Source organism: Papaver somniferum, chromosome 2, assembly GCF_003573695.1.
Source record: "Papaver somniferum cultivar HN1 chromosome 2, ASM357369v1, whole genome shotgun sequence".
Taxonomy (NCBI): domain Eukaryota; kingdom Viridiplantae; phylum Streptophyta; class Magnoliopsida; order Ranunculales; family Papaveraceae; genus Papaver; species Papaver somniferum.
Genome location: NC_039359.1, coordinates 73,762,487 through 73,774,622, shown reverse-complemented (window position 1 = coordinate 73,774,622; position 12,136 = coordinate 73,762,487).

The following is a 12,136-nucleotide window of genomic DNA, read 5'->3' as shown; positions in this document are numbered from 1 at the left end:
CAAGAGATTTTCATAATGACATACCTTTGAGTTATGCAATTCAGTAAAAAAGTTGTTCACGATGGCTAAGAGTTATCGATCCTGCTATCCTATAAATTTGCTACTTAATTTGGGCTACAATAATCTTTCAGACCAGAAATGGTTGTATTTTACAACAAATACGTCAGACTTAGTCGAAAATGATTATTATTTCTATCATCTAACCAGCATATGGGTTTAATCTATGTCTAACGCTCATCGTTCATATTATAGTTTCATTAGAGAAGTGTAATCATCCATGTTACTAATAGGTTCACCCATCATAGCTGAGAGTCTAGCTGCAATAGATACCATCAAGTGGGCAACAGAAAAACTTAAAATTCGTCAGTTACCATAGCATGTTTCAGTTAGAAGACGATTAAGTTTTATTGAAAGCTTTCGAATGTTGTGGAACAAAGTGTCGTCGGGCTCCATTTTATGTCAGGCTCCATTTTATATAAGGTTATCCATGTTAGTAAGATTGTTGATTAAAGGAAAAATGTTATATTTGTGTCCCACCCACAAACCATCGCACGCCGTAGTAAAAAACTGATCAACTAAAAACTCAACGGACAATGTTGAATTGCAGGTATATGGTTAATCTAAAGATATCCGGATCTTTTCAACACAGTGAAGTAAACTTTAAAAATGCTGCATTTTGCATTTCAATAGGAAAGCAATAATTCAACCAAGCTCACAACCACAATGCAATAATGTTTTACGGCGTTGTCCGAATCCAGGAATATTAAGGTGGTGAAATTGGGGGATACCGCCACAAACTGGGGGTTACTTTATTTTTTAATCGGCATTGTCTTTCGGTGCCAACTACAACAATCGGCATGGAGAACTATGCCGACTAAAAAATAGCGTGTATAACATATGTATGCCGACTAAAAAATAGTGTGTATAACATATGGTACCTTTGAGAGATCCATTGTTGCAAATTTTATTTTCGAAATCGTTGAAGAATCAAAAATCGAAAAAGAGAAAAATAATCAAAAAATTGAAATGAATACAAATCAAAATTTTGAAAAGAAAATCAATCTTTGAAATGAATATAAATATCTTTCGGTTTTACAATAACATTTAGTGGGTCGTACTGGTTTATAAGGTTTTTTTTTTCTTTTTTTCCTATTTATGGATTTCAATGTCGAAAACAAGGCTCAATCCCGGACCGTCACGGCACAGGTCATATCCTAGTCCTTTGTAAATATAAATACCTCCATAATTAAGGTTTGTAATATCATCTTTTGATCAATAATATTTAATATAGCAGACACATAGTTTGTGGTGGTATCAGAGCGGGACTAATCAAAAATTGATTAGTAAGGATCCTACTGAAACTTGAAATCAAAGAGGTAATCCGTAATCTTTCTTTACTTTATTTTTTATTTCAATACTTCTCAACCCTTATTCGAAACTAGAGATATTCTTTTCTATTCAAAACCAAAATCTAGAAATATTTTTTCTCTGAACCCTTATTCAAAAGTAGAGATATTCTTCTCTATTCAAAACCAAAACCTAGAAATATTTTTTTCTATGAACCCTTATTCAAAATTAGAGATATTCTTCTCTATTGAAAACCAAAACCTAGAAATATTTTTTTCTCTGAACCCTTATTCAAAACTAGATATATTCTTCTCTATTCAAAACCAAAACCTAGAAATATTTTTTTCTCTGAACCCTATACTTCATTATCAACAATGGGTGGTGATGCTGGCAGATCCCCATCTGTATCTACAATGAATGTTATACTCGTGTATGAACATGCACATACATAAATTTCATATGGAATAAAATTGAATAACACAAACGTTTCTCTGTGGTCTCAAATGGTTACAATGTTTGTTGCCGGAAAAGGGAAGAATGGGTATCTTACAGGTGATACCATGAAACCAGCTGCACAAGATAAAACTACGTATGATAAGTTGGTAATGGAGGATGCTACTGTGAAGGGTTGGCTCATTGGTGCAATGGAAATTGATCTGATGAATCTCTTTATTCTTTTACCTAAAACAAAAGATGTCTGGGATGCTGTATACCAAACATATTATGAAGTTGCTGATAAGTCCATTCTCTATGATTTAACTCGTAGATCTATGACAACAAACCAAAGTGGTATATGACGACATTTTTCTCTGAACTCAAGTCAATTTGGAAAAAAGTTTGATTACCGGAACCTATTCCCTTTACACAACCAGGTGTGATCAGAAGAGGAAAGGAAGAAATTGATGAGGAAAGGGTATATGTGTTTCTTGTTGGTCTTGATGGCACTTATGATACTGTTCGAGGAGAGTCCTTCGCACTGATCCACTACCAAAACCTGAAGCAGCATTTTCTACCTTGCGCAGAGAAGAACAACGACGCAATACTATTTTGGTTCAAGGAAGTGATTCACAGTTAGGTATGTCTGTCAAAATAGTTGAGAAGAATTTCTTGACTACTAGAACTCATTCAGCTAGTAATAATGGAAGGTGTGTACACTGTGGTAACTCGAAACACTTATCTGAAAACTGTTTTCAGAAAATTGGTTATCCAGATTGGTGGGATGATTATTAAAAAGGAATGCAATCTGGAAAGGGAAAGATCAAGGGTAAGGTGGTTGTTTGTACTATTGTTGTTCCTACCAAGATAATTGAATTGGAACGAGGTAACATTAGTCTTACTTCACTTATTGATAATTCTAAAAGGGATCATGGATGGATTCTTGATTCTGATGCCACTAATCATATGACTTTTGATTCATCCATATTAAAATACAAGTGCAATCCTAGTAGTTCTGGTGGTACGAATGCTAATGGCATGACATATCCAGTGACGGGAGCAGGGAGAGTTGATTTTACTATATCTTTATTTCTATAACATACCTTATTGATTCATTCTCTCTCAAATAATTTTATGTCATTATCTCAAGTAACTGCTCAACTAAAGTGTTTAGTATTGATATATCCAGATTTCTGTTTTCTTCAGGATCTCAATAGTGGGGAGATAATTGGCAGGTGTACTAAGAGAGAGGGTCTATACTATGTGGATGATGTGTGTGAAGAGAGATCCTTATCCATTAAAAGCACACTTCATGCACATAGAGATGAAATTTGGTTACAACACCGAAGATTAGATCATGTTTCTTTTGGATATTTAGAGCATTTATATCCAAAATCATTTACTTCGTGCAAGCCATCTGATTTTCAGTAAGAAACTTGTATTTTGGCAAAAAGTCATCGTGTCACTTATCCTGATAGTTTTATAAAATATTTGTTCAATTTGTTTGATTCATTCAGATGTTTGGGGACCGTCAAAAGTTGTTAGTACTTCTGGTTATAGATGGTTTGTTCTCTTTATTGATGATTATACTCGTATAACTTGGTTTTCAAAATAAAAAATAAGACTGATGTGTCAAATTGCTTCCGCAATTTTCAAGAAATAGTTCAGACACAATACTATGGAACTTTAAAGGTTCTCCGAAGTGATAGAGGTGGGGAATATATTAATCAAGTCTTAAGGGTTATTTTTCCGAGCATGGTCTTGTTCACTTCCACAAATTAACAAAACAGAGTTGAAGATAGGAAAAATAGGCAATTATTAGAAATTACCAGGGCAAGCTTGATTGGAGCAAATATGAAACCGAGTTTTTGAGAAGAAGCTCTAACTACTGCAGTGTTTTCTTCTTAATCGAGTTCCTACTATGGTTCTGGAATTTCAAACACCAGTAGATAAGCTACCTTAATTTGTGACTCTTCCTTGTAATCTTACACTTCCTCCACGGGTGTTTGGTTGTGTAGCTTTTGTACATATACAAAAGCATTTACGTTCAAAGATTGAGCCTTGTGCTCTCACGGGTGTCTTTGTTGGGTATACTAATTTTCAAAAGGGTTATAAATGTTATCATCCTCCAACTTGAAGGATGTATGTTACTATGGATGTGACTTTCTCCGAACATGAAATGTATTATGCTTCCGCTGAATCCAATTCCTCTCATTCAGGAGAGAGTATAAATAAAGATTTCAATTGGTTGGAATATTTTCCAGAAAATTGTGATTCAATGCTTGAATCTATTCCTCAAGAAGAAAATATTATCCACTGGGAACATTGGTGAAGAGTATGTGTATCTAGAAAAAGAAGTTAATATAGAAGATGTAGTTGCAACTTAAGAAACTATTGCAGAAGACAACCATATTGCCTTAGTACCCATCACTCCTGCCAGTTCTACTCCTGCTGCTGACATTCGTGAGGTAAATACAGATTCAACTATTATTATTACTAACACTGGAGATTGTGAAGTTGTTGAATCTGGCAGGTATGAGTTACCACCACGGAGTAATCGTGGAATACTACGAAAAAAATACTCTACAGAACCTATTAAAAGGGTAAAATATATTATTGTTAATTATATGTCAACTCATAGATTGACAGATTCATGTAAGGCATTTGTCAACCAGATATTCGATATTATTATACCTACTAGACTTCAAGAGGTTTTATATGATCAAAGGTAGATTGATGCTATGATTGAAGAAATGAGATCACTTGAAAAAAATGGGACATGGGAGTTAGTAATACTAGCAAAGCGAAAGAAAGTAGTTGGTTGTCGATGGGTCTACACTGATCAAACTTGATGGTTCTGTTGACAAATACAAGTCAAGACTTGTTGTTATAGGATTTACTCAAACATATGGTATTGATTATCAAGATACTTTTGCTCCTGTAGAAAAAATGAATACTATCAGGGTGTTATTGTCTATAACAGCTGTTGATACATGAAAAATAACACCCCTTAATGGGTTTGGAATTCCCCCCAAAGAGGTGTCTAAACCAAGTACATGGGGACTTGGGGACTAAGCCCAAGTCCAACAAGAAAGTTCCCATTAGAAGGAAGTGACACGGAAGGGATTAGTGGAAAAGAAAGAGGTTATATTAAGGAGTGGCATTAGGAGTAATTAAAGAGGTTTATGACACATGGAATGATGTCATAAAAGGAATGGGCTTTTGGAAAGCTTATATAAAGAAGGACAAAGTACAATGGAAAGGCAACTCTCTCTCTTACGATTCTTGGTAAAGTGAGGTCATTTGACTAGCTAGGGCGGGTAGAACCTTAAACCGAAATCACCCCTCAACATTTAGCGACCACACCCGGAGGCTCGTGCCTAGCTAACCATGACACACCTAGGAGGCGCTAGCTCAAGCGCAACGGAGAGTCCACCGAACATATCGCCACTCAACACAGAGGGCGGGAGAGTAGGAATAATATGAGATCCCATTACACAATCGAGAAGACCAGATAGCGCGTACGAAAAGGATAAGCAACAGGAAGTCGAGGAAGCGCCACTCGTCCAGCCCTCCCTCAAAGAGATGAAGAAGGAGTTGGAAGACCACGTAGAAGGGAACAAGAGTTGAGAAGACTTATGAAGGCAGCTGGCGCCGAGAAGAAGACTAAAGAGGCGACGGAAGATACAGGTGAAAAGGAAGAAAGGCCCGCAGCCATGATGCAAGAAGCGATGGCTAAGTATTTGGAGATGAACTATAGGGTTGTCAAGCAAGATAACTACGATTTCATGGCTAGACCTTACTCCTCGGAAATCACAGAATATCAATACCCAGAGGATTATACTTCACCAAAATTCAAAGTCTACAACGGTCAAGGAAATGCGAGGGAACACCTTAGCCGATTCTTGTCCGCCATGAATGATCATGCAACCAACGGGAAGTTATTCCCAAGGGAATTCCCAGAATCGCTAACTGATACCGCGTTCACTTGGTACGATAACCTAAAATCAGGAAGCATCAGCTCATGGTCAACTATGTCCACTCTCTTCCTCAGAAAGTTTTATTCAACAAAAAGGAAGGTCACAACTATAGACCTGAGAAAGTGCAACTAGCGCTCAGGTGAAGAAATAGGAAAATATATCGCCAGGTTCCGACTACTCACTCTAGATTTCCATGAGGACGTTAAGGAGGAATTTCTAGTAGAAATATGTGTGCGGGGAATGACTCCTTCCTTTAAGAAAAGTTTGGTAAATTTCCGTTTCCCAACGTTCGTTGAGCTAGAAGAAGCGGCGTCAATAATCGTTGATTGTGTTGAGGAACACAATTCAGATTATATCTGGCGCAACATAGTCAACACCGTATCAACTGCATCGAGAAACACCCGCGCCAATAATAACCGAGAAGGCTGGAGCACCCAATTGCTTCCCCCGCCATTTCCTTGCAGCAAGGAACAGATTGTGGGCCTGTTGGAGCAGTGGATAGCAAACCAAGAGACTCAGCTGCCTCTGACAAAGACAGACCTCAACACCATCGACAATAATGATTCCAGGTACTGTGACTTCCATCGAAGAATACAACATCCTACAATCGACTGCTATAATCTTCGGAGGCTGTTCCAAAAGAAGCTGTAGATAAGCGAGATTGAGATGGACAATCCGGAGGGAGGCAAGGCGATACAACACCAAGTCGTGATGCTCTCTCACGATCCAAGTGGAGATTTTTGGAGGCCTTGGGAATATAATAAAGAGGAAGCACGCGAAGTCGAGGCGTAGAATCCAGCGTTTGCAAATACAGATAGCGTAACTAGTCAGTTTGCCAAAACAGTGTTGGCTCAACAATTCTTTGACTCCCTAGGCTTCAGCGAAAATAAAATCAAGTAAGCATCCAAGGCTATAGAGGCTATTGCAGTGGGGAGACCCTGTGGTCTCCTCCCCAATGAGGCGATTGTGTTCACATATGAAGATATTTTCTACCCAGGAGAACACCTCAGACCCTTATACCTAACGTCGTATATTAAAAAACAACCACTAAAGAGAGCTTTCATAGACGGAGGCGCATCCCTGAACCTAATCTCTATGCATACACTAGACATCCTGGGTGTACAAAGGTCCACTGTTAGAATGCGAGTTACAAAGGTAAAAGGTTTCGGAGGGCATGCTCAAACAACTATTGGAATTGTTAACCTAGTCATGAAGGTCGGTCCTATCCGAGCGCCCATCCCATTCTATATGCTGGAAGACGATACAACATTCCATGTATTGCTAGGGCGAGGGTGGCTACTCCACCACAAGGTGCTGGCGTCAACATACCACCAATGCGTTAAGACTAACATAGGAGGCAAACAATATCAGATTCCACCCACGAGCAATCCTTTTGACCCTGAGGAAGCATACATGGTGGATGCGGTCTTCTATGATGAACCGAATGAAATAGACGAAGTACCTGAAGTACAACTCATCATGCTACCTAAGTGGGGAAAAGAAGAAAAAACGAAGCCGGTCAATTTTTTTTTAGCCCATCCAGAATGGTGTTCCCCACAGAAGGAAATAGGAAACAAGAGGAGCAGCCCAGGTTCTAGTGTTTCTCCAAGCCAGATGGGGGACACGTGTATCGGTTATAGCAATTAACTTAGGGAGTATCCACAGACAAACAAGACTGCGCCGAAGTATCGATAAACAAAATGGAGACTCCCTCTGAAAGAGCAGAGCAAAATTTAGGCAAGTTACCCTATAGCACGATTGATGACGAGGAGTTGCGAGACCAGGTCACAGACGCGGCCGCTAGGACCACAGAAGAATGAACGCCTAGAGACCTCACTATGGACTGAATGGAAGAAATTGATATAGGAACGCAAGGATACAAGCGCCCCATCATGATAAGCAAGAGCTTGGATGAGGAAGAAAGGGAAACGCTAATTGCTCTATGAAAAGACTAAAAGGATGTCTTCGCTTTCAATTATGATGAAATGCCAGGACTCGATACAAGCTTGTAGACCACACCCTCGGAGTATTACCCGAGTTCACAAGGAGAAGGGAATTTCTCTGGACCACAACCCTCGCAATAAAGGAAGAGGTGGAGCGATTGTTAAAGGCCAATTTCATCAAGCCTATCCAATACCCAACCTGGTTAGCCAATATTGTGCCTGTGAAGAAGAAAAATGGAAATATCAGGTGATGTGTGGATTATAGGGACTTAAACTGAGCGTGCCTAAAAGACGACTTCTCGTTACCCAATATCGATATGATGTTAGATGCAACGTGGGGAAAACGGTGATTCTCCTTCATGTATGGATTCAGTGGGTATAACCAGATAAATATGGACCTATCGGATGCAAAGAAGACTGCTTTCCAAACTCCATATGGAAATTTCTACTATGTAGTAATGCCGCTTGGTCTAAAGAATTTCGATGCCACGTATAAGCGCGTTATGACCTCCATATTCCACGATTTTCTACACCAGACGGTGGAAGTATATTTCGATGACATCTTGGTCAAGTTGAAAGCGACCAAATACCATGTCTTCCATCCGAGGACGGCTTTCGAGAGGTGCAAAAAGTTCAAGCTTAAAATGAATCCTCTCAAGTGCGCCTTCGACGTGGAATCAGGAAAGTTCTTAGGCTTCGTGGTGAGCAATGAGGGAATCCAGGTAGATCCGAGTAAGGTCGAGGCGATCACGACCATTATGCCCCCGGCAAGTGCGAAGGAACTACAAGCTTTTATTGGGAGGATATCGTACATACGACGCTTCGTGTCGGGTTTAGCGCAACTAATGACCGCGTTCCTTCCCTTACTAAAGAAAGGAGTGGCCTTTGTGTGGGAAAAAACGCAATGCTCCGCATTCGAAAAATTAAAAAAATGCCTTATCATTCCTAAAGTTCTCAGAATGCCAATTAAAGGAGTCCCCTCTATCTCTATAGAACATTCACCAATTCAGCAATAGGTGTAGTCCTAGCACAAGACATTGGAGGGGAAGAGCTGTCACCCATTTAATATGTCAGCCGAGTCCTAAGAGATGCATAGATGATATATCCACGACTAGAACAGGCATGCTTAGCCTTCATCTACGCAATACAGAAGTTTCTTTCTTGACACACAAGACTATCGTGGTAGCCGCGGCAAACCCCATAGCTTATCTGGCATCCAAACCTGTCTTGACTGGAAGAACTTACCGGTGGTTGTTGCAGTTGTCTGAATTTGAACTTAAATATCAACGACCAAACTCGGTGAGAGGACAAGCGATCGCCGACTTAATGGCCATGTTCCTAGGAGAATGGGACGATAAGGTGCATGAATACCTACCCGGAGAGGTGGTAGTCACGGATGTTGACAAACCTTGGACCATGTTCTTTGACGGGTCTTCATATGGCACTGTTGGAGGAACCGGTTTAGTGTTTGAATCCCCACAAGGAGAGTTACTATCATACTCGTTTAAACTGGATTTTCCGTGCAGCAACAATGTCGCTAAGTACGAAGCGCTAATCTTGGGGCTCCGAATGGAAAAAGAACTTAACCTATGGAGCGTGGAAGTCAAAGGTGATTCAAAGATCGTGACAAATCAAGTGAATGGCGATTTTCACGTCAAAGAACCACATATGGCACCTTACCGAGCGGAGGCTCAAAAGTTGATGAACCAAACAGGGTCAACAGTAGACCATACTGGAAGAGGCGGGAATAAACATGCAGACGCCTTAGTCACCCTAGCAAGAAAGGTGCAATTAAATTATGAAGAACAAGGCATGGTTATAATACGCAAAAAATAGCTACCTGGCACATAGAAAGAAGACCTGGATTTCGAGGAAGCCGACGACTGGAGGAGGGTGTACATTGAGGACCTAAACCGGATGGAGGAAGATAGGGTGATGCCTACCCAAGACTTGAAGAAGTTTTTGATAATCCAAGGGTCTTTGTACTATAGAGCCGCTGGTGGGTCACTAGCGAGATGTGTGAATAAAAGAGATGAAGAGAAATTACTCCAGGAACTACACACAGAAACTTGCGGACAAACCAGCATTGTTCACCTCTACAAGAAGCTTTAGAGATTGGGGGTATACTGGATGAGCATGCCCGCACAGGCGGCATCCCTCCAAGACAGTTGCGCCGATTGTCAACCCCCAATACAACCCGCGAAAGTCTGCACGTCCGAGGGAGAAGATTAGAGACAACCCTACATTGATTTCATCCAACATGGAAAGCTTCCCGGCGAAAGGCAAGCGGCCCTGAAAATCCAGAAGAATTCCACACGTTTCTTCATATATGACGGTGTCCTTTATCGCAGAAGCTACAATGGGGCCATATTACGATGCCCATCAGATCAAGAAGCAACGGAGGCAATGACGCGGTCACATGATGTTGAGCATCATGCAACGCGGAAGCTGTTCCTCTATATTTATGAAGGAGGATTTTACTGTCCAACCATGGAAAGCGACACTGCCGAACATGTCCGAAAATGCTTAAGATGCCAGACTCACGGAAATATGATCCAAGCTCCCCACACTTGGCTGCATAGTATAGTGACACCGTAGCCATTTCATAGTTGGGGGATCGACCTTATAGGTCCAATCAACCCAATGTCCTCAAAGCGCCATAAACACATAATAACAACCACAAAGTACGCGTCAAAATGGGTCGAAGCAATACCCCTCAAAGACTACGCTGGAGCAACTGTGGCCGTGTTCATCAAAGAACATATCATTTACAGGGTCAGCGCGCCAATGATAATTAGAGCGGATAACGCTAAGTCATTTGTAAACAAAAACGTAATCCATCTGCTCTGCCATTATAACACAAGACTCCACGCATCGACTACTTACTATCCCTAAGGGAACGGGCAGGCGGAAGCAACGAATAAAACACTCATATGAATCCTCGGCAGAAAAGTGCATGATCACCATAGAGAGTGGCACGAGCAGTTACCCCTGGAAGTTTGGGCTTACAGGATCTCAAAGCGTAGTTCCACAGGAGCATCACCCTATTCTCTAGTCTGCGGAGAGGACGCGATATTACCGGCAGAGATATCAGTTCCATCCGCAAGAGTGGCAATGTCTAGCCATACTACACCAGATGAAATAAGCCGTTTTTCCCACCTGGACACGTGTGAAGAAAGAAGACCCCAAGCGGAACAGTTTGTGGGGGATTACAGGAAGCGCGCAACCAATTATTACAATCAAAATGTGAAGGAAAGAACCTTCAAAGTGGACGACTTGGTCCTAAAGATCGCCCCTCGTGTACAGAGGAACGCTAGCGCTGGAAATTTTGCTGCAAATTGGGAGGGCCAGTTCAAAATAAGAAAAGTAACAGAAAGTGGATACTACAAGCTCAGGCGTATGAATTGAACCAAGGTTAAAACGCCCATCAATGTCAAATGGTTGAAAAAGTTTTATGCCTGAACTACTCCGTGTACCAACATTGCTTTAAGAAATAAAAGTAAGTTATCGAACATATCGTGAATCTACAAAAGGTCTCAGGAAAGCCAAGGGCCCCTGATTGACTGACAAATCTACAAAAGGTCTCAGGTCAGCCAAAGGCACCTGATCGACTGACAAATCTACAAAAGGTCTCAGGTCAGGCAAAGGCGCCTGATCGACTGACAAAAGGTCTCAGGTTAGCCAAGGGCGCCTGATTGACTGAAAAATCTACAAAAGGTCTGAGGTCAGCTAAAGGCACCTGATCGAATGACAAATCTACAAAAGGTCTCAGGTCGTCCAAAAGCGCCTGATCGACTGACAAAAGGTCTCAGGTCAGCCAACGACGTCAGATTGACTGAAAAATCTACAAAAGGTCTCAGGATAGCCAAGAGCACCTGATTGACTGACAAATCTACAAAAGGTCTCAGGTCATCCAAAGGCACCAGATCGACTGACAAATCTACAAAAGGCCTCAGATCATCCAAGGGCGCATGTTTGGTAAGGGGGGCATAGGCGCGTTTCGAAGACGCCCACCCCACCCAACGTCCCTTTCAATAAAAATAAGGGGGGAGTAGGCGCGTTTCAATAATGCCCACCCCACCCAACGTCCTTTTTAACAAAAAGAAGAGGGAGTAGGCGCGTTTCAATAACGCCCACCCCGCCCAACGTCCCTTTTAATAAAAAGAAGGGGGAGTAGGCGCGTTTCAGTAACACCCACCTCACCTAACGTCGCTTTTAATAAAAAGGAGGGAGTATGCGCGTTTCAGTAACGCCCACCCCACCCAACGTCCTTATCAACAAAAAGAAGAGGGGAGTATGCGCGTTTCAATAACATCCACCCCTCCCAACGTCTCTTTCAATAAAAAGAAGGGGGAGTAGGCGCGTTTTAATAACGCCCACCTCACCCAACGTCCTTTTCAAAAAAAAAAGAAGGGGGGAGAAGGAGCGTCT